Genomic DNA, 22,226 nt, shown 5'->3' on the forward strand with positions numbered 1-22,226 from the left:
TTCCTCTTATCTGTCATAATACCAGAAAAAAATATTAAATTATTCATACTGTTAATTAATTTTTCCCCTTATACAACTGCAACCAACAAAACTGAAAGTCTGCTTATTGTTCTCAGGACAGCATTTAGTAGATCATTAACATATTAGTATATAACCATCCATTTTGAGATCATGATGTGAAAGTATTATTCATGACAACCTTCCAACCTCAGGTCCTATATCAAGAATGTTTTTGGAAATAACATAAGGGCTCACCAGAACCAAACATGCATGTCTTTCTCCAGAATAGACCTCATTTTGGTTACATAATTCCCCCCCCCCCCCAGCACTAGAATAAGAGCCAGATTTTGATTCAATAAAAGAACTTACTGATTACTTGGCCATGACATGGTAGAGAGTGCTTTCTCTTTCTAGTTACTTTCTAAAGGGTACTAGGTTTGACTGGTGTGTTGGGGGTGGGGGGTGAGGTTGTTTGTTTTTCTTGGGAAAGAGGGAAGGAATATTAATAAAAATAATACATAATTGAGGAAGCTTCTGGATAGCAAAGTATCTTTTTTCCCCCCCCATTAGTCTAGCTATTCAATAGAATAACTCTAAGTCAAATGCAGTTACTTAATGTCAGTTTTCTTCTTTTAGTTCTAATGTTCTTCCAGGACTTTCTTAATTTCCCAGACAAATAGAAAATCATGCAACTATGACAGCAGTTCCAAAAATACTCCTCTACCCATAATATCTGAGTAGAATTCCTCTTCCTCAAATAATACCTCTCACCTAATTAACATCTGAAGAGAGCAGCACATACAATTTTCTCTACTTATACTAAATACAACAGTAGCTGTCAAGTGCCCCAAAAATCTTTTTCTGTCCCCTGCTACTTGAGCCTGCAGCCAGAACACCATGGTCATTCAGCATAGGAATAAACATAGAAGAGGAGGTATTACATTACATCCCAAAAGTTCTATTTTTCAAGGTCCTTGTTAATATGAAAAGTATCTTAATGTGACAGAACCACACCTGAATACGCATGGTGGCTATATGAATAATTGCAACACAAAATATTATGAAATATGCACATTACAGGAAGAAACTAGTATTTATCAAAAAATACATGGCACAAGCTTCCTCATTTTCACAAAACATGATGTTTTAATCAAAATACAGTTTTGACATTCTACATTTAAAAAGGCTAACTTTACCCATAGCTTTCACTCTGTCTTCAAGAACTCCTCTGTACACCTCTGTGTCTTTTTTGTCTTCAAGGTGAAATATACTACACCGCCTTAGAGGAAGGTTCCTCCTCCAAACTTTTAATGGGAAAGAAATGAGACTTCCAAACACCAAATGGAATTTCAGCTAGTTCAGCTCAGATGGTGCCAATGGGATCATAATGATGTGGAAGCAGAAGGAACAGTGTGGTAGGAACGGCAGTGCGTTGATATCACTTAGAATAGCAGGCCATCAAGATCACAACACACCTATAAGCAGCTTCTCAGGACACCCAGATCAGAAAAAGAAAGGATAGACTAAAACAGCGGACAGACTGAAGCCACTAGAGATGATGGTGGCAGGAAGATAAACACAAAGTCTGGAGCCCTAAGACTGACTGCACTCAAGACAGTGCAAAAATCATCAGTGTTGTCTGATGACTCATAGATGGGACAGGATGGAGGCGCAGAAGATCACAGTCACTGTCAGCTTCTAAAGGTTACAAAAATGAGCCTGAATAAGAAATGAGCATATGGTCCCCAGGCTAAGAACGATGCAAGAGATATGACAAAGACTTGACAGACTGCATCACTTGACCTCTGTGTTACTACAGATAATCCTGGCCAGACCACTTGGGCAGATGCACTTAAGTGCTTGAATTCTGGGCAGACCCCTTGGACTGGTGGATGGGTGCTTACAAGCATACTGGTATGAGAGGGATAGTGACTGAAATCAGCTTTGTTTTTAAATAATTTCACCTTACCCTCTTCTACAATCTTGAATAGATCTTTGTAACATTAATTGAGGTCTGGTGCTACAATACTGTGCAACTTCTGTGTCCGTTTTGGGTGCATAATGCTATAAAAAAGTCCAGAAGATGCAATATAATTAGCCAATTGAGCTTTGTCTTAAGTCAAAAACATGCCTGTAGAGCAGCAAACGAGAAAAGTAAAATTCGTATCTGCTTTCTGAATAAAACTAGCAAGCCAGTAAAACAAAACTGCAGATACATTTCACATCTTTGCCATTCATGGTCAGTCTGCTGATGATAGACTTGCTTAAAAGGGAATTAAGTTTACTTAAAATAGCTCCACTAGAGTATTAAAAAAGGAGCTGGTAGCTCCCTCTTTTTTTTTCTTGTTTAATGTGGTCAGTAATTATATGCCTGAAGGTATTTAATCAAAAAAAAAAAAAAATTAATGATGACATCCCTTTATCCATATAAACAAAAATTCAAAATGGACATAAGTTTGAATGTCCCCAGCTGGGAACCCTGCCCTTAACAAATACACTAGATACACATACATGGTTTCTTGGCTGTCTATATTCATACCCATCTGTTAAGATGGCACCGTGCCTATTTACAAGTTGGTCAAACTATCAGTAGGCCATAGGTGCCAAATGCTGATCGCTTTCAATGGGCAGCATGCACAAGACCAGGCACTCACTCTTTTGCAAAAAAGCTGTTATCTATGGAATTACTTGAGCAACAGGCACAGATCACATTTGTTTAGATAAATCACTTCCAAAATATTTTACTGTTTGAAATCAGAAATACCTGCAGATTGCAAAAAAATTTACATGAAAGTATAAGACTGAAAAAATGTAAAAAGGCAATKACTTTTTAGTACAAATTCTATCATTCCATGTGCATTTCAACTTACGATCTAGCAAACATGAGTGGTTTGTCAGGAAACTTATGAACCAACATGATGTAGCACCACCTACTGTACTTTCCACAGCTTCAATAAAGTCATCTACTTCTCCGTAAGACAGTACCACTCGTATTCTCTATTTTTAAAATATAAACTCAGTCCATGTGATCTTGAAATGGGAGGGAATCACTTCTCTCCTCCTCTCTCTCACATCACCACACTGAGACAGTTAGTAAAGACTACAATGGTCACCTGCTGAACCATCTACAGAATTTTTTGCAGCACTTTAGCTTTTTCATCCAGGACCTCAGAGTCTGAAGAAAAGAATGGTCTTGCAGTTAAGCACAGAACTAGAGTCAGGACATTCCTGAATTTGACACTTACATCAAAACTCACCTTCACCTTTCCTGCCTCTCAGTTACCTCTCCCCATCAGTAAATTGAAATATTTTCTATCTCACTGGTATTGTGAAGCTTAATTTATTAGTGCTTGCAAACCATGCAGAAGTCCTTGGAAACAGATTGCCATAGGTGTCAAGTACTATACTATCATTCAAGTATCAAACAGATCTGACCCTGCTTAGCTAAAGGTATCTGCCAAGAACAATTTTCAAGGTGCATGACTGTAAACAGCAGCATTTTATGTGGCTACAATATGCTCAAAACAAAGATTTTGCTGTGAACGAGCATGAAAAACAGAAGTCTATTTGTCTAAACCCTCTCCAAAAGCCTCTTTAGCACTACAAAGGTTATTTCTCCTCCTTCTCCCTAATAAAACATCTTGGAAGAAACTGAATACGCTGTACTTGAGATATTCAGACAATTTTGCATCAATAGTGCCATTAGTGGTGTTATCTTTACAAATGCCGTCTGCAATGGTCGCTACTCTAGCTACACTTGAATTCTTAGAATAAACATGAATAGCCACTTCTCAATTTGTGCTGGCTTCCATTCTCAATAAAACTCTGAAATTAATATAAATCAAATTTATCTTGAAGGAACTATTTCTGCTCTGTGGCAAGTCAGAATGGCAAGTTTCTTCCTGATTCTGTTCTTTTATTTTCTAGAAATTGTCATTTTTATGGTTGTTTATCTCAGTAGGTTCTCTTTTCATTTTCAACACAGAGAAAGCATGCTGCTGACCTGTGCTCCTTTTCATGAATAGGTAGTCCCAGCAAGACCTAAAATCTACAGGTCATCAATACTGCTCATCAGTCATAGCAAGACCTTTATGTCTGTCTGCAAAAAGGGAAATAAAAAACAAAAAAACAAAACACATTTTTCCTCAAGGAGGGAGAAGGGAAACAACTTGACACTTTCTTAAGACCTGTGAATACTGTTGAACTGTTCTGCAGAAGGAAATGCCAAAAAAAGTACCCGAGGTAGTACCAATGGAAGTAAATAGAAGAGTCACAGAACGTCCAATTTATGCAAGAAAGTCTTTATTCTCCATGGTCTATTTGGATATCATGGYAATCTCCATTCCTGGAGATTAAGACAGCTGACAAATGATGCTGCTTATGGGGGAAAGGGACTTAGAGTGCTTTCCCTAGGAAATAAGAAAACTTATTTTTAGACAAAATGAATAAACGTATGTTGGTAGATTACAATTTATTAGAACATTTTATTACAATAGCATCATAGTGGTCAAACTGAATATCTTGTTTTGACCAAGATGACTTCTTTTAAAATTGCAAAATGCAGCTTTTGCAGAAATAGGAAACAGTGGAATAACTGCGTTGCTAATTGATTCTAAAGGGTCTTATCCATAACCAATTTTCTTCCTTCCTACAATACTTCAGATTCTCGAATTCATGAGCATCACTCAGATAATTCTTGCAATAACAAGTGAGCTCACACAGTGAGCTTTATAAGAGGTTATATCATCTATCACTCCAAACCACCTCACCTCTAAACTACCATTAAGGAACCATGCATGTGAGTGAGACACTTAAGGGCTTTCTGATATTTTGGCACACTGTATAAAAATCAACAGCTCTGAAATTCATTACAAATCCTACCTAATTTGGGGATTATCCCTGAGAATGAAGTGAACAGCTTATTTCCACAGAGGGAGGGCACAAGTTGCATAAGTCTTTTAACACAATAATAATTGTGGTCTAACACAGTAATAATTGTGGGAAGCCTCCCAAAAGCTTTTATATTCTTGCTAATAACAAAAAGAGCCTATGGATCCCCTACAAACTAATAAAAGCTTTAAGCACAAACTGAAAAATCAAAGAAGGCAATAGGGTTTAATCTGTCTGCAATTGCAGAAGTCCTAAAACAAGAAAGGCGAAGGTTGAGAAATAGGAAGTGAAGAAAAACACAACCACTGATAGAAAGAAACCAGCTTAGCCCAGTTTTTCTTACATGATGGGCCAGCCCAGTTTCAGCAATTGCAGATTTTTTTATTTGTGATTTGTAGGTTTGTATTTAAAAGAACACTGTGCTTACATAAAGGCAAAATTCTGTAGAGCCTCCCAGCCAAGGAGATGTTTCAGTTGTGGCCACCTCAGGATGTCCCTGCAGGCGACAAAGCTGCCACTGACACATCATATCTTTTTCTCCTCCTCCGCCTTACCTTAGCACTAAGAGACTTTGGCCGCTGCCACCAAAGGCAGCTTTAGAGCCAAGGGCCCACGCAGGTGGGTGTAGACCTCACGGGTGAAACTGAGAGAGCTGCTACACGCCTGTCCCCACTCCCTCCCTCCCTGCCGGCCCAGGGAGGGACCCCCCGCCTCAGCCTCCGCCCCAGGGGTGGCAGGGAAGGGGTCTCCCCCCACGCCAAGGGCAGCCAGCAACAGAAGAAAGGGAGGGACAGGGCCCGCGCGGGCCCCGGCGCTATCGTGAGCCTCCTCAGCGAGTGGGGCGCCACGGCGGGGAGCGGGAAAGCCCGGGCGCAGCCCGCCAGCAGGGCCCGGGACGCACAGCGGGCCGAAGGGGAGGCCCCACAAACTCAGCTCCTTAAAAAAAAGGGGGGAGAGTGGGGGTACCCCAAAAGCAGCCGCCGGCTTCAAATACCTCCTCAGTCCCCGAGGCCCGGCGCGCCGCTCCTTGCGCCCCGTCCGAAATTCCCGCACTGCGAGGAGCCCTGAGGCGGCCCGCCCGCCCCGGCGCCCACCTCCCACCATCGCCCGCGCCCATTGGCCACCGCGCCCCGGCCGCCCGCCCCCGAGGCGGCAACGGCGCCAGGCGCCGCGTCGGCCCCGCCCCGCCCCCCTCGCGGCGCGGGGGCCGCTGGGAAACGTAGTCCGCGGCGGGAGGGAGCGGGCCCGCGCGGGGTGGGGCGGGCGGTTGGGCCCCGGGGCTGGGTGGGGCCGAGAGCTGGGGTAGTTCGGCGGGGGGTTGTGTGAAGTCTCTGAGTTTTAAGCCAAAACAAGTTGGGGAAGGACTTCCTCCTTCCGCTGTTCGAGCTGCCAGGCGGCTGCCGTGGCTCCTGGAGGGCGGCCGTACCTCAGCAGGCCAAAGGTGCCCCAAACCGGCTGCGCAGCCTCCTCTGCGCCTCCTCCTGCCCGCGAGGCCGTGGCGGAGGGGAAGGGATGGGCTGCTGCAGCGTGGCAGCAGGCCCAGCCTTTGCAAGCGTGGGTTTGGAGCGTGGCTTTTTGAGGTGCCTGGGAGCCATCCTTCCCCGGAGGTGGCCCCTCGGCGCAGGGAAGAAGCCAAGTGGGACACCCCTGCCTGGGGGACAGGTCAAGGTGTCCTGGGGACAAAGGTAGCACGGCAGTTCCTCCATCAGGCACCACAGGCTTTTGTGATTTCTGCCCATGCCAAAAACAACCCACTCTTACCATCCCAGAACTAGAGTCTACGCTTGCACATAATCTCATTATGAGCATGAAGTTTCTACACCTTCTGGTTTTACATATTACAGACTTCTAGGTTTGGGTGGGGGTGGTTCTACCTGCTCTGAGGAACAGATGATACTTAAATTGTTTTGAGCGTACAAGAACATTTTACAAAATTAATAGTAATTGCAAAGTTCTGTGAAAAAGAAACCATTTAGAAACCCATGCTTCTGAAAGGTCAGAATGGATTCTGCACTTTTCCCCCACCCCCACTGCCCCATCTCCTTTTTTCAGGTCTAAGTCAAATCTTAAAGGGTCAATTCACCTAGCAGGTCTGATCCATTGTCATCTGATACCACTACATCTGGTTCTTTTAATGTCACATACTAGTCCATGCACAGCTTGCTTCTGCCAAACTGTGAAGTTGGAAAGAGACATGGAAGATCAGAGTTAAAGACATGCCAAAACAGGGGATTTAGGGGATGAGGTAGGAAAAGGGCACTTTTTTTTTTTTTTCTTAATTTGCTGGGATGTTAAGCCTTTACAAATAAGATCATGATTTCATGGCCACCATCTTCATATCATTCCATGATATGTTGATCATGGTGTACTTCCGTGGAAGATTCCTTTGAAAATCTGAGCTATATTAGGAATAACAGAAATATATAGTAGGAATCCTAGGTATTCCTGCAGATTTTCAAGAATCTGTACTGTTTTGAATGTTCTAGGGTATTGTTGGTCATAGGAAAGCCAAAAAAAAGTTTTTTTTTTAAAAGTCCAAGATGCTACATGTGGTACTGTTCAACTCAAAGTACCACTTTCTTTCCTTGAACTGGATGAAATAATGTTGTAAGTTATTTTTTTAATGGGTAAATATTTCAGTGAGTTTACTGTAGCAATCCCACTTATGTGGTAATTGACATTGGATCACTGGGATCATAAAAACATTTTAAGATRCCCACATAGAAAATAAAATGAAAAAATTAATATATATTCCATTTCTGTATATTAATCACATTTTAATTTACCAGAATTTAGTCTTCTAATTCCAAAACATAATTATTAGAACTACAGTGAGAAGCTGATCTTCAAGATGTCACTCTGAAAACAGTCTTAACAATGAGGCCATAGAGATCAAAAGTAAATGCTGCTGTCCCATGTAAAAGTTTGGCCAAGAAATATTCTCTTGCTTGCATGAAGGGAGAAAGATGGGCTTCTTTCTGCCTATCATTTTTCTCCATTGGGCCAGGATAATCAGCTGCATTTTCAGTGATAAGTTACAGCTCAGATATACAAATCTTGGTCCTTAATAACAAAACCATCATAAGATTCTGCCAATTATCAAGAGAGAGACTTTCATACATTGCATTTTCATACACCAAAGGGCTGGGTTTCTGTTTAACCAATCTGGATGTATTTGCTTTAATACAGCTGGAGATTTTTCAAGTATTAACCAGATCTGAAGTGGCCATAGCTTTCCTCAGATGTTCCCCATATATTATCATTTGCTATTTTTACTAGATCTCAGAGAAGCAAGTATTGACCAAACAATCAAATGCATAAAATGTTTTTTTCTATTATTGGCCTTCATTGTTTTAGGAACATTCCTGGAAGATGCTGTCTACAACTTTCAAATATGCTTTCAGAATTATTTTAGATTCTTTCTTCTTCAGAGAGAGGGCTTCACATCTTTTCCTTAAAAAGTCTATCATCTCAAGTGAAATGGGCAATCAAGTTGATATATGCTGTACAGACACAGCTGTCAATAAGAAATTAAATGCTTTTAAAGAGTAGTAAATGTGCAATGGATACTGTACTATTGTATGTAGCAGTTAGTTACTTTTAATGTAGCCATGGGGTAAAAAGTTTCACATCTTCAATATGGCTTGAGAAGAACATCTCAAGAAAAAGTGATCAAGCTGTAGTATGAATTCATCTAAACCAACATTTCATAAAATAACCTAGATTGATTAACCTTGAAAGATTTCAGAAAACTGGTGAATCTCCAGAGTAAGGTTTTTCACAAATGGGCATTCTTTTGAGAGAGCCACCTATATTCATCAGTTCCAGAAGACATGCAAGTTACATTTCCACATCCTCATTTCTAGGACAAAATTAAGAGCGTGCCTGCAATGGGCTCAGAATAGTACAAAGAAAATTTGAATCACAACTTCATTCTACAGCAAGAAAACTGCAGCATAGTTTGATTAAATTATTCACTCAAGGTCCTCAGGGAGTATTAGCAAGGTCAGAAATTTAGCCCAAATCTCTTGGGCTGGTTCAGTGCTTTCTCACAAAGCTGGGTTAGACTGCAAGGCAGGAGTTTAAGGATGTGAAGGTTCCAGTAAGAGTGACAGATAACAGAATGCCAAATGTCTGCAGCTAGTGAGATCCAGTACTTCTACTTCAGCTAGGCTCATTTCTCCTTTAGTGTAGTGTTTTTCAGGCTGTGCTCCATGGACTACAGGTCTGCAAGATCAGAGATGATTATTGGAGGAAAAGACACACACATGCATTTCCACATACTGATGGAAGTAAGCAAGCAACAATCCAGAAATGTAAAAGCAATATAGCATTTTCCTTAAGTTTTGTTATTTAAAATAATTGCCATGAAACCTCACAAATTTGCTRTTTATTTCTTTTTAAGAAGATTAAACAACTTTTGGATTTAAAAAGTTAATAATGCCACAATGGTAATTTAAATGTAATTTATACATGATGTTCCTTACCTTTCCATGTTTTCAAAAATTTAAGAATTCTCAGAACTCCAGCATGTATTCCTCTCCTGCCACCTCTTTATCTTAATTTTCTACTTTGCAAAATGATAAAAGTCCTAATACATCTCACAAACCTTGCCATAGTATCCACAATGCTTTAAAAAAGCCAAAATCAACAGAAATCATTACAGGCAGACAATCTCAAAATGAATGGAAAGACTGTACCAGCACAAATACTTGACAAAAGAGCACACATACACTAAACTGCACTGTGCTAACTGGGATTTGTGGAGCACAGACAGGGGTAGAGATTAGAGATTACTGCTCCTAAAAACCACCATGATGTTTGCTTCAACATCACAGTCCTCTTCAAATGTTAGGCCAAAAAAGTCTGGCTAAAAACCTGATGGTCAGAGGACATAAAGAGTTTGAGAAGAAACAGTGATAGGATCTAAGAAGCAATTCTTGTTTCAGTAGCCTTGTGTTACCATCCACCAATGGTGTATGTACTGTTGTGTGCAAAGAATTATGCTTTTAATCATATCTAAGATGTTATCCTGCAGTATGAGTACTCTAACACTAGGGAAAAATGGGGTTACTGCAAACTTCTTTCTTTTTTCTCTTCTTCACTTTTCACATTCTTTTCCTTTTGGAAAGATGTGTATAAATTAAATGAAAGATTTTTTTTCTTTAATATACCTTTATTAAACTTTAAAAGGGTAATAACTATTCTCTAAAAATAGCAGTAAGACACTCCAGAGTCATCTTTGTTGGTCCATTAATATACATTTTAAGAGGACTTAAGATTATCTGCCCAGTAACCTCACAGCTCATGATGCACTCAAGGTGTATTTTAATAGACCAGTACAACATCATATTGTGCCTGAGTGCTATTAAAAGGTGGTTAGAAACAAAACTGTTTCTGCCACATGTTTAAGATCTTCCCATGTGTCTTTACAATTTAGACTAATTTTTGTATTTGATTACATAGGAATTTAAAATTTTGCATTCTGAAGGAATCTATAAACAGGGATTAAGAAACCAGAGAGAATCAGCTATTCTTTTGAATATTCAATCCATTTGATGTGAAAACCGATTTGTTCAATGAAGATATTAATCATCTGTCTAGAAAATTCAGCATATGATAATGCTGACGTCCTTAAGTTTTTCTTCTCACCAAAGGGAAGCACAATATTGTTTCATAACAGGACTGAGTTCTTGAATAATAATAAAGAACTATTTCAGCAAATAAGTATTTACTCCTTCTTACAAATGAACAAACTGAGACACAGAAATGCTGAATGAAGTTTGTTTAGCCTGATGTGACAAAGGAAATTGGTAACAAACTTCAGAGTAAGACCTGGATTTCCTGACTCCTAATTCTGTTAGGAATTGTAAGACCATTATTAATTGTACTATTCCAAGCATATTAAATCCCAAATTAAGATGCTGAGGCAGGAAAGGTATATGTAAATCTTGCAGCTCTTTGAAAATATCCTCTGGATTCCCCAAGTTAAATAGTTAAAGAAATGGAATATGGGGAAGAGGAGATCTGAACTTTACAGAGTGCTCAATAATTTAATGAAAACAGGATGGAGTATTAGAAGATAGTATTAATGAAAATATTGCGGAAGAAAAGCTGCAGCCAGATCCATTGGAAGTTTCACTTTTTCTGGAAGTTTTGTGATGCTAACAGACATATGATCTGAAGCTCTTAAAGGGAATCATTTTAAATAACTTGAAATTTCTAAGACTATAACTTGTTTGAAGTGGATTAAATTAATCCAAATTAAAGGGCTTTTATGAGTTTCTAAAGGGTTTGTATGTTTTCTTTGGTCAAGATCCAAAACTCATATGCCTGGGCAGTTTTCCTACTTAAAAATAAACGACCAGACTGTCTCGGACATGAACTGTCTTCCCTCATCTTAGAAGCTTTTTTGGAAAGTTATTTATAGGTATGCTAAATTTTATCTAGGGAACAGTGTATATCCTACACTGTAGATACATTCACATACACATAAACAACAGTACATGGAGTCTAACTATAATGATACAAAGAACTTCTGTTTATCATCAGACATTTCATATATCCCATTACATGTGAAAGAATTATTATCTATCCTGTTGCAGTGCAACGCTTTTTCCTATAATGGAATTTTACTCTGCAAATTTATTTTGGTATTAAAAGGTTCCACTTTATAATGTCTATGGTTCAATCAGTGATCTAAAAGGCACTTAAATGCTTTGAACAAGATACATAAAACGCTTTTATTGCAGGAGCTTTGCTCTATCTACCAATTTTACCATTGATCTCTTTCCATGTAAGGCAGTTCTGGAAGCTGCCCATGCTGTATAAAATCACATGGTGGCTTTTGATCTCCAGCTGGTGATTAAAGCACATTATGGAGGTTTGAAATTTCCTTGTGGTCATTAGCATACCTACAAACACTTCTTTGCTAAATAGTAGTGGTGTTCTCACTACATGCTATTTAAATAAGAAACCAGGAATCTATAAACTTATTATTTACTATCCTTTGTAGCTCAGAGGATACAGATCTCTTGAATGAGGTGAGCTTAGTCTTAGCAATAGACTTACTGATCAAACAGTGATTTCTTAAGGTAATTAGGCTCCAGCAAAATGCAAGGAAGAATAAGGTCATATATATTTTAAACCCTCTTTTGATATAAACAGGCAGAGCTCCATGCTTTGCAAGACCTTGTATAATTACTCCCTATCTGCAATTCCATGTTTCCACTGCTTAAAGACATCACCATTGCTTCCAAGGTCACCAGGCTATTGTGAGTTTGCCACAGTGAATTTTTAAACCATGCAACATTTATTCTTTTGCCTGAAAATAGCATCTTTTTTCCCACTTTTTGAAAATGTATTTGTGTGGTGGGAAAAATAAAGAACCAGTTACCATATATTTGTTACTTTCTCTAGCAATCTCTTTGGGGGTTTCCTTTAGAAGAAAATAAATGAGAAGTCATTTTTATATATTTATATTTCACTATATTATATTACACTCCATTTTATTTATGTATTTTTACTATTTCTATCATGCTAGCAAGCCAAGTTTGCTGAATGTTATCCAAATACAGAGGAAAACAATATTTGTTGAAAGAATTTACAGTCAGTAAATACCAAATAAATTCCACAGCTTTTTATTAGTTGTTCTACCCTGTCCCCTCATTCTCCAAAACAGAATAAATACAGGTAGCCCAGTTTCTGACAACTCAGCTGCTACAGGCCTTACAAAAGGAGTGAAATGGGGGGGCAGAGGGAAGGGGGAGTATTGGCCTGGAATGGATATTCCAGTTCAAGGAAGACATTTAAAAGGACAGTAGAACTAGTGGAAGAGCTGGGCAGACAGAATATCAAGGCTATAAATTATTGGCAGACCAATGAGGGGACACAGTAGTTTTGATTCTCTTACAGACCTCCTCCAGTGCTGTGGGTCTAGGAAAAAACAGATTCCAATCTCTGCTTTTATCCAGCAGTTTGATCAACACTTGGAGGAAGAACAGAACTGCAGAGAGAGAGCACTGAAGATTTATCACACGGGTAACATTTTTCTTTTTATTTCTTAGCAGCACCCTAAATGCCTACGATCTTTTATAAGATTGGACACAGCAGTTTTTATCCAAGGATCTTATTGTTCAAAGAGCAAAAAAAACCTAATGAAAAACAATGCACATTGCATCCTTTTTCACATCAAAAGCTGATACATATTTGCATAAATAGGTATTTGGTAGTTTGACTGTCTCATACAAACTTTCTTTGAGAAGGCAGAAGTCATTGAGTGTTTGCTCAGGAGAAGATATCGTACAAGGAGAGTTAAAAATAAAACATTGCATTTAATTATAACTCATGCTTTTCTGTTTCCTGGCAAGCTTTATCAGGAACCAGCTTTCTGGAGAAGAAAAATACTCACAGCTGTCTGTCTGTGCTGAAGCCTAACATGGACTCCTTCCTGTCATGCTGTTCTACAGCATACTTATGGTGTTCCTGACCATGCTAATCTACATAAAATTTACATGATACGTAACAAAATATATGATTTACATAAGAACTGGTTTTCTCCAAGTCCCAAAGAGCACTAACAAACTGCAAAAAAATCCTACCACTAGGTGTCTCATTGGTTTCAATATACTCCAACCTAAAAGCAAGAAATGCTCAACAAAATTTAACAAAAATACAGTTAATTACCACTGACATTCCCTCCTTCGTTACACTAGCACACCCTGAATTTAATCACATGCATTATTGTAATCAAGCTGTCAATCAGATTTTGAAATATTTCATTTTTTGACATAATTACAGCAGAATCCCTACAGCCCATCTAGAACATGGATATGGCAAGATTGATATTGTGTTACAAAATGTGATCTGACAAAAAAAAAATTGATGCTTCTGTGCAGAAATTAAAGAAACACTGAACTGCTAATGCATTTATGCTGCAAATATGTTGCATCAGGTAGAATGTCAAGAGTTAATATAACTGCCTACCTATTCACTGAACAATGTACTCATTCTTGTCATTCTTTAAATGCTTAAATGTTGTCCATGTCATTTTTATTTTTGTTTAAAAATCTATAGCTTTAATTTGCTTAATTGGCACAAACTGTATGGGGGATTTTTTTGCTTTCAGGCTTACAGCCTAAAAGGTAAACAAAAGATTTAGAGAAATAACCAGCAGAGAAGTGGGATGCCAAGAAGAGAGTTGGGTTCATGTTGCAACTCATCTAAAACAATCCTGTCTGTGGAAATCCACAAAACTACTGGGACATTTGATTAGAGTTTGCAAACAGCTCCTGTTCATGATGAGACATCCATAATACATACTGATAATATTTTTCAAAAGTTTCATATTCCTACTTTTTGGTGCATGGTGGGGAGCATATTTTTTATGTTAACACTTCAAAACATATGAAATGCATATAGAGGTAGAAGGCTCTTTGGATGAATACCCATCTGTCAGCACTTAAAAGGGTTCCCCCAAACACATATAACAGACTTCTGCCTGGCTCAGGTGAGTATTAGTCAGATACAGTCTCCCTCACTTTGGGACACTAGCTTGTCTTTTAACCAAGAAGGTAATTTTTACCATCTGATGACTATTTCATGGCCTCTGTGAATGAGTTTGCAGTCCCCAGCCTGATTTTATGTAGACAGATGTCCCCCTTCACAAAAACAACTGTCACAATTGGCAATAGTTGTCACATGTGTTGGCAGCAGCAAGGCTTCTGAATGAATGGACTGCAAGCAGGAGAGTGTTTCCTCGCTTTCAGGAAGAAGATAAAGATGGGGATGTTCACAACACCACTGAAAGTGCTACATTTTCAGTGTGCAATACTATTAATTCAGTCATCTTTCACGTGAGCAGTGTTCTCTGCTTTAAAAGCCACTTGCTTGGATATTTCTATATATATATTCCAATAGAATAATTTGATCTAAGTGTATCTAGATAACTTAAGACGATCTTTTGTCCAATAGCAAATTACTAATTCATTTCTTCCTTTCCAATGATGGGAGGGGAAAACTCCAAATAAATTTTTCACTGGGGAGATACGTAAGACTTACATGAAGTTACAGAAATGCACATTAACATCACACATTCCCAGCACTATTCTGCCCTTTACCTGAGGAAACACCCTATAATTGTGCTGCTCCTCACCATGTTCATTCTGTCCTCAGGGTCTTATTTGCTCACTTTCCATATAACTGGTGTTGGCCCTGTTATTCAGACAACTACTATTTTACTTGGGTATTATTTCAGCCCCTAAGAGCTCTATTTGTAAGATCTGTTTTTTCTAGTCGAGTTTCCATACTTTCAGGCAGACATCTGCTGGAAGCACGGAATTAATTAATATATTAGCAGCAACTAAGAAAACATGATTAATCAGCTTTGCTCTCTGCCACAATGAACTTACCGGGTCACAGAGAGAAGACATATAAGATCTGATGGGTTCTCTATTTTATGATTTGTTCTTGAGAGAAGGTTAAATTTACTTTTCCTTTTGTCCCACCCACCTCTTTCTTTCCCTTCACCCACTTAAAACCTGCTCCATCCACACATATGAAAGACGACCTTGCATATCACATGGTGGAGGTGAGTTCTACATGCAAAGCACACTGCATTTGCTGCAGTTTGTCTGCTTTTTTGACAGAAGATGCCAATCTTTGTCCCTCTTCACTTGCTGATAGCTTATAGTCAACTGAAGAATACTAGTAGGAAAGTGTTTGCCATCTATTGTTGAAACAGCTAATATTTTTGGTAAAGACATGCCTTTGAAGATATTTAAATGGTATTAAACTTATCTCAGTGATATAAATAAAGAGGTGAATTCAGCAGTTTTTATGACACCATATACTGACAATATTCTAAACTGTCCACTAAATATTTTTCATCCTCTATGGAATATCAAAATACTGAGTGCAATATTTCTATCTATGTTCTTTTATTTGCTAATAATCAAATTGCAGCCATCAACCTTTTCATTTAGAACTACTTGCTCCAAAAAGTAAGCACAGTCATTTGAAACAATTTTGTAGCTCTCTTAGAATGGAATGTAAGTTTTAAATTATTGAATTGCAAGACTGCCACCCTGTAAACATATTATAATGTATATTGGTCTATTTTGGTGAACAGCTGAATAATAATGTACTTTAAAAACAGTTTGAAATGCATCTTCTAAGATATAAAGCAGAGAGGATGACTATTACGAGAATATGGCATTTCACAGCAAACTTAATGAAAACTTGTGAAAACTACGGTATCTCATCACCACACTGGCTACATTGGCTGCAATACAGTCAATACCATATTGACTGCTAGAAAGGATGTAAGTATAAAGTATTCCATCTCTCCTGATGAAAGTAACTGTGCTGGGCCAAAAATGATGGGTAAAAGAGCAAGTTTTCCAGTTTCATGAATTTTATATAGCTTATTCTTGAATATGTTTTAGAATTGTGTCCTGTGTCCTTGACCAATGTAAACTTTGCTTTTGCTTCATTTTTGAAGAGTCTTTTGAGAATGATCATTAAAGTAATAGCATATTTTTAATGTATAATTTATCAGCAGAGCCCCAAAATAGAGCCTGCCGTGCCTGTGTTTCTAGTTCAGAAAACTCAAAAGGAAACAACTTCTTCTGAAAGGATTAGATTACCTCATCAGGTGTTTTGCACTTTTTAAAAATTATTTGTTTAAAGCTGAAGATGTTTCTTAAGCATTTGATGTTTACTTGGATTTAAATTGCTTGCGCATGACAGTCTTCTAAGGAGAGGGCCTGGGTCTGCAGCTGCTGCAGGCATGGAGTCACCCTCCCATTCGCTCGACTCTGCGTGCAGAGTAAGCTGAACTAGCCCAAAGTGCACACTCCAAACCTCTCTCCCTCCCACATAGAACGATACTCAGACATTCATTTGGGGATGAAAGGCTCCCTCCCTACAGTCAACAATCATTGAATGCCTATTTAAAATAGATATTACATTGCTTCTAATTCTTAATCAAGACCTACCCTGTTCCTCTGGCATGGTACTCACAGGCAGCACAAAGGAGCAACACCTCCCCCAGCCCAGAAACAGAAAGTACCTACTCCAGAAAGCTTGCAACAAAAACCTAATATGAAAATATATCCTATACAACCAGCTAAAGATACACTCCCTTCCCTTCAGTATTGATATCTTTTTGTTAGTTGCATGGACTAAGCACTAGCTCAAAATGCAACTGTTTAGTGACTGCTTTAAGTGTCATATGAAAGAGGGAAAGGCTACTTTCTAGAATGCTCAGAATGAGATGTAAAAGAATTGTCCCTTATAAAAAGAATCTAGAGAGGAATTTGGATGTGTGAAAGTTTGCCCTTTCTGTATGCAGTTGGTGAAATAAGATATCTAACCTTTCCCTGCAAGTGYTGTTTCTCACATCTTTAGCTTGCCAGAGCTTCTATTAGAAAAATTAAATCAATTACATCATGCTAAAATGATAAAAGTGCATGGAAGGAGGAAGCACATATGTGTAGGTGTGTAACTTTACAGTGATATGTTGAACAACATTTCTAAGTGGCTTTTCAAACAAGCCAGAAGTTGTGAATAATTAATTCACCCAACAGGTAGGCTATACTATTGATACAAATATTTGAAGATTTATTTGTTACCAAGATCCAGATTTATTAGGTGTAATAGTTACCAAAACCTCAAAAAATGGAAAGCATAAAAGACTGCAAGGATGCATGGAAAATTTTATTAGTAAAATGACATATTTTACTCATAGCTTCAAGGTTGTGTCCCCCTCCAGTGAAAAGCCACATGCAAGATAAAAGATGCAGGTTATTATATAGCATCTGAAAAGTTCCTTGCAAAGCACCATTTTTAGGCAAAGCTTTTTCAAATTAACAACAGAGCATAATGAAACTCAATTTGTCTGCCCTTAACGTGGTCATTTTTACCAAGGCAATATGAGCACAGAGTGAATAGGAATCATTAAAGGTGTGATCTAACAATGCTTTATTCCCCTTTGATTCATTGTGAATTTCCATCTCACATAAATAATCATCTGCAAAAACTTTCAGGATAAAAATAAACACAATAGAATATTAGTATATTCTGGCTTCCTACTGTATACAAACAATGGAGGCAATAACACAAAAAAATCAAAACCATCATGAAAAATGTACGCACAGAAGCATTCACAAAACCCATAGAAGACATTCCAAGAATGAACCAGAAGGGACATTTGCCTAGAAATAAAGGAAGCCTGGGGATTTAACAGATGAGTGATGGAAATGACAGCAGGTAAGAATGGGCAGCTGAGGGGTTTGGTCTGGTGGCAGGGAGAAAAGAATTGCACCTGATGTTTCTGGGCACAAAAGTTGTCGGGAAGCAGGTAAAGCAGAGAGAGGGCAGAGAATCCAGACAGAACAAGGCAAGGAGAACCAAGCTAGAGAGAAGGCCTGGCCACCTGGAAAGCCTTTTCAAATCGGCACTGATTAGGAAAGAAAAGGACAAGGAGTGGGAAGAGGAGGAGGAAAAAGAAGACATATCTGTCCCAAAGATATTCCACTACACTCTAGTAAGTAAGCATTTTCCAGCTGAGAAAGGAGGGAATCTGAAGCAGACAAGGCAGCAGGTAGAAGATACTTGCCAACTTCAAGTTGCCAGCCAAGTTTGTTTAGCATGGCCACACATGCTACACTTGGCACCTGCTAAGCTGACCATTTGCACTGGTTCAGAATTTTACTTGTTCCCTTTCCACAGCATTAAATGCTAAGTTGACCATTTGCAATGGTCCTGAATTTTGCTTGCCCTCTTTCCACTGCATTAAATGGTCTTCAGACACTTATACCCAATGTATGGTTTAGAAAGTTATATGGTGAAACTGTAGTATCTGAAAAAAAGTGAATTGTACAAGTAAAATTAGGTATGTAATGAAGACCAGCTTTTTGCCTGCTACCATGCAACTCTGCCAATGCACTTCAAGCTTCACTTGCAATACCCTGTGTAAAATTTCAGTGCCATCTCTCTTCAGAGCAGTGACTCAGTCATGCTGAACTATGCCACCTCTGTGGCAGAATACAATCTATTGTATCAGTTTTATAACCTTTATGACTCAGAATCCAACACAATAATCAACACAAAATAGAGCAGCTCCAAAAGCATAATTGTAATGCAGATAATTTGTTATAGCATCATTCAATGAGTTACATCAACTAGAAATTTCAGGCTGGTACACACTAACTATATTGCATCTTGAATGAAGGGTCACATTATTAACAAGCTACATCATGTTTTTCAAGGTTCATGGCAGAGAATAGGAGAGGGAGAAGCTTGATTTCTTTTTTACTATCACCATTACTGTCCAAAACACATAGGACTCAGCAGCTCAGGGACCTGGAGCATGGACAGTTTTCCATTAATCATTCCATTTTAATCATAGGCTAGATTTGAACTATTGACTTATATCAAAACTGGTAGGAAACCATCTGATGGTTGCCAAGTGACCAGCATACTTATGTAAGTGACTATGAATAGTTTGGTTGTCTCATCCACTACTGAAAAAGTGTACAGACTATCAGTTTTCACATCGTCATTGCAGACTGAATAGCAGCAGAGGCTTAGAACTTTTCTAAGCAAGGAACTATCTAAAACATCTACCTGTTTTCTGGTTCATGCAGGGACACATGCTCCAGTATACCTTGGTCCAGATCTGTTTAAGCCAACGGTATGGAGTAGCCACAATAACACATAGCTGTTCCTCTTCAACTCAATGAGCAGGGAAATTCTGAGCTGGCAATGACCAAATTAGTAAATTCCAATGGGCCTTGATTCCTCAGTACCAAGGAGCAAGCAGTGCTGCCCAGTCACTTCTACTCTCCACAGAGAGGAATGTATTTCCATCTTTCACAGAAGTCTTTAAATGTAGTGTTACAGGTTTGTAGCTAGAGAAAATTTCACAGTTGTCCACAGCTGTTCACAGATATGACCATCATGGCCACTCTGATCTTCATACCTGTAGCAAAATATATTCAAATCCTCTTTGAGGAACAGTTTCCTCACAATCTGTATTTTACTTATACTGCTAATGGAGATTTCTCTTATGCCACATCATTGAGCCATTCGGTGGCACAGACTGAAACAAACTGGCCACTTCATGTACTTGTTAGTACATTTCTCCAGTTTCTTTCCTTATATGAGATATGTATTAGTGACTACAAATAAAAGCAATAAAATATCTCTTTAGTGATCAGTGATATCTGTTGGTTTGATCGTAAACAGAACTGAAGGGGATGAACATTTCTGATCATTCAATGTCAAACAGAAGTGGTGTCCTGACATTGATTTAATAGGGAGGAGAGGTGGGAAAAAAAGAAAGAAAATAAGCTTTTAACTTATGGTAATGATAGCAAGCAGCATCCTGGTCCATCCTGTTACCTTTGAAGGAAGGGAATTTATTTAGGTTTTAATTAATATTATAAACTTCTCTGACTTAGTTTGTCATGATTCTTAATGCCTCAGAGGTTCACCTCTGCTGGAATTAAATGGTGCTTTCTTCATCTCTCTAACATTAGGAGAGCATACCTCAGCTTCATTTTGCAATCTTCTGGCCTGATATCAAAGGAGTTCTTGTGGTCACCCATTTATTCTTATCCACAAAGTAGTCCCTATTTGCCTTATTTTTTTCATCATGGCAACATTAAGTATAATTTAAAACAAAATAACAAGCAAGTGGAAATAGCACTAATATAATATGATCAAGGGATAGTTCAAGAAGTCATTGCTGGTATCTGCACATAATCTAATTCCAATCAAGTAGATCTCTAAGGTAATTTTGTTTTGCACAAACAAGCTCAGTAAATGACTTTAAGCCCAGCAGTCAGGCTTCTTTACTCCACCTAGATCTCTATTAACAGGGGCCCTATCCACAGGTAGTCACAGAGTCCTACTGACAGAAAAGAGTCTCAGAGATATTACAAGTTATATCAGTGCCCATCCACTTATTAATCTGTAAGTATTTCTGATGTGACATCTCTTTCACAATAGTAAGTATAAAGAAAATTTTCAATGGAAAATTTCAAAAAGTCAGAGTGTCAAATTTAGTGTTTGGCTTGTGCATCTGTCCTCTTTAAATACACATACTTCTCTACTAACAGTAGTTAATATCAGATCTCAGTCTTTGACCCCCTGCGAATTCTTGTCATAACACTTTTAATTAAGTTATTCTATCCCAGATCACCTCACTTTTGTCAACACTACAGTCTCGTGACTGCAAAACAATAGTTGAGTATTTGAAATAGCAAGAGATAAGTATCTGTACATAGAAGCAGAGATCCAACCACTGAAGGCTTAAATGAGCTAATAATTAAGTGTAACGTGAGTGGGTTTTCCATTTTAATAAACTGGGCAAACTAAATGCTGAATAACGGTGCTATAGCAGTAGTGGGTAGAGCTTGGCTTAGCATGGGCAAAGAAGATCATTAACAAATAAAATAGGGAGCACCTCAGGGGACACGCCTACAGACAGTCTGTCACCCACTGGTTTTAACATTTCATTTCAAAATTTAATTAGATATCAGTTTCTGAATACCTAAATAAAATTATCCACTTCGCACAGTATCAACATGCATCAGCTTCCACAGATAAACTTAAAGCAGTAACAATGTTCCTCTTCCTAACATTTTTAGGGGAAAAGAAAAACAACTGAAGAATAGCCAGAAAATAAATTCCTGGTTCCAGCAAACCAACATAATCTCTAACGAAAGTAAACTACCAATATTTAACTCATCGCTGATGCACTAGAGCAATAGCAAGGCTTTATAAAAAATAATATTTTGCATTAACCTAGCAAAGGACAGGACTAGAAGTCTCTGGTATCCCTGTTTAATAAGGGAATGCTTCATTGCCCACAAAAACAATGAAAGTCTCCTATTGGTCTAGCAAAATTTCTCTAAAAGAAGATAAAGCTGCTTTTTACAGCTTGTCCACTGTTAAGGACAGGTGTTGCTCATCTACCCATTTATAAAAGGGAGTGTCAAAGCACAGGTAATTTTACCCAAAGCAACGTCTTTCCAACAAATATTCTTCTCTTTTTCAATAAATTAAAGGTATACTTAATTTTAGAATAATGAAAGGAGCTGTTCTCTGGTAAAAGATAGTGATCACAAATTTTAGGAAAAGCTTTTACCTTAAAAAGCTAGCTTTGAGTAACATTAGGATCTACTTAGTCTGACCAAACTTTATAGCTACTCTAGGAAACCTCTCAGTGCAATACAATGGCCTAGCTTTACTAAACTTTGCTTTCTAGTACCATATGTGAGTAATTTTTGTATTTTATAAATGTGTCAAAGTGGGTAAAGATGTAATCT

General features: G+C 38.3%; 1 protein-coding gene across 11 annotated transcripts in view; it reads right to left on the bottom strand.

Annotated features, from left to right (window-relative positions):
• Positions 1-22,226, bottom strand: part of VRK1 (vaccinia related kinase 1) — a 66,346-nt gene that overhangs the window by 40,633 nt on the left and 3,487 nt on the right. Inside the window, exons 1-2 of one of the 11 annotated variants that reach the window (XM_026079385.1) lie at positions 5,885-5,960; positions 5,318-5,386 (exon numbers count right to left, since the gene is read on the bottom strand). The exons of 7 other annotated variants lie outside the window; for them this stretch is intronic. The gene's annotated coding sequence lies outside the window, so the exon portion shown is untranslated. Of the gene's footprint in view, positions 1-1,196; positions 1,281-5,317; positions 5,387-5,856; positions 5,975-22,226 lie in introns of those variants that run through there. 3 more of the 11 variants (XM_026079384.1, XM_026079387.1, XM_026079388.1) reach the window with 3 other exon arrangements.

This window comes from Apteryx rowi, unplaced genomic scaffold (assembly GCF_003343035.1).
Source record: "Apteryx rowi isolate R43461 unplaced genomic scaffold, aptRow1 scaffold_5, whole genome shotgun sequence".
Lineage (NCBI taxonomy): Eukaryota > Metazoa > Chordata > Aves > Apterygiformes > Apterygidae > Apteryx > Apteryx rowi.